Below are 1,299 nucleotides of genomic sequence, written 5' to 3'. Positions count from 1 at the left end.
AACTTAAAAATATTTAAGTTTTTAAGTTTGGAATGCGTTTGAATCAAGTTTTTAATCTGTAATTAGACAAGAATCTGAAACAGACACAGATACTACTAGAGGGTGATAATCAGGGGAGAATAAGTAAAAAGCAAAATCTCCTTCACAGTGTCTGCCCAATATGGGATAGGAATAGTGTTTAATATTTTGCTTTCTGCCTCTTTTCCTTCTCCATTTCCATCAGGCAATGTGTTTTATGCTTGAGCCTTGCTTAAGGGAACGGGGATTTAGAAGAGCAAGGCAAGAGAGGGCTTGTCTGTCCACTTCTCCTCAATTTCCAGGTACCTCTCCTGCCTCCCTAGCAGAACCAGCACATCTGGAAAATCAGGAAGAAGAAGAGAAAAATAACAGAAGAAAAAAAAAGAATTTAAGGACAATATGATCTGGGAGAGGTGTTTCGATTCACGATTTCTGCGTTTCAAGAACTGGCAGGAATCACCGGGTATCCTGCCCTTTATTGTCCGTATGGTAAGGGAACCGCAATGGAGTGAACCCCTGTTTTAAGAGTTTTTATTTTATTTTATTTTTTATAATGGAGTATGCTGTGAGGCATTCTCTGTTCGCAAATTATTTCCCCCTCGCCCCCCACCTTCCAGCCAACCCCATCATTAGTTATTCTGAGGAACTGGAGAGCAAGACAGGAATGTATATGTCTGCATGTAAGATCCCCAAATCAGGCCATTGAATGCTGGACAGGGAGACCTCGAATCACGCAGAAGACGGTGCAAAGAGAAAAATGTAATTCCCTCCGAATAAAATCTTGATGTAAGAAAACTCCGTAGGAGAGCAAAAACAGAGCCTAGCCTCACTGGGTCCTATCTCTTCCGATGATAAGTGAGGAACCAGCCTGAGCCTGAGTGCGGTGAACACCGAAGCGCCAAGAGCAAATTTCGATGCGGGCCCGACGTTAGGGTCCACCCCTGCCCAATCAGGGGACGTTCCCATTCCGTCTTCAGTTATTTTAAAAGCAAGCGGGTTTTAAACCCCCATTCCTGCTCTTTGTGTTGCTGCCTCGGAGTTGCTTCCTCGCAACCTAACGCCCGTGGGGGTGCCCCCCGCAGGCCGCCGGCAGGGACCCGCAGCCTCCCTCCCCCGCCCGGGCTCGGGAGCCGACGCCCGCGGGCTAGCCCTCCGCCCCGCGCCGCGGAGCCCGCCCGCCCGGCCCAGGGCTCCTCGCCAGCGCCCCCTCCCCGGCACGCTGCGGCTGGCGCTCCCCTCGCCCCGCCTGACGCTGCAGCTGGGCCGGCGATTCGCCATGGA

Source organism: Myotis lucifugus, unplaced genomic scaffold (assembly GCF_000147115.1).
Source record: "Myotis lucifugus unplaced genomic scaffold, Myoluc2.0 scaffold_14, whole genome shotgun sequence".
NCBI classification, from domain to species: domain Eukaryota; kingdom Metazoa; phylum Chordata; class Mammalia; order Chiroptera; family Vespertilionidae; genus Myotis; species Myotis lucifugus.
Note: the sequence above shows the minus strand (reverse complement) of the source record.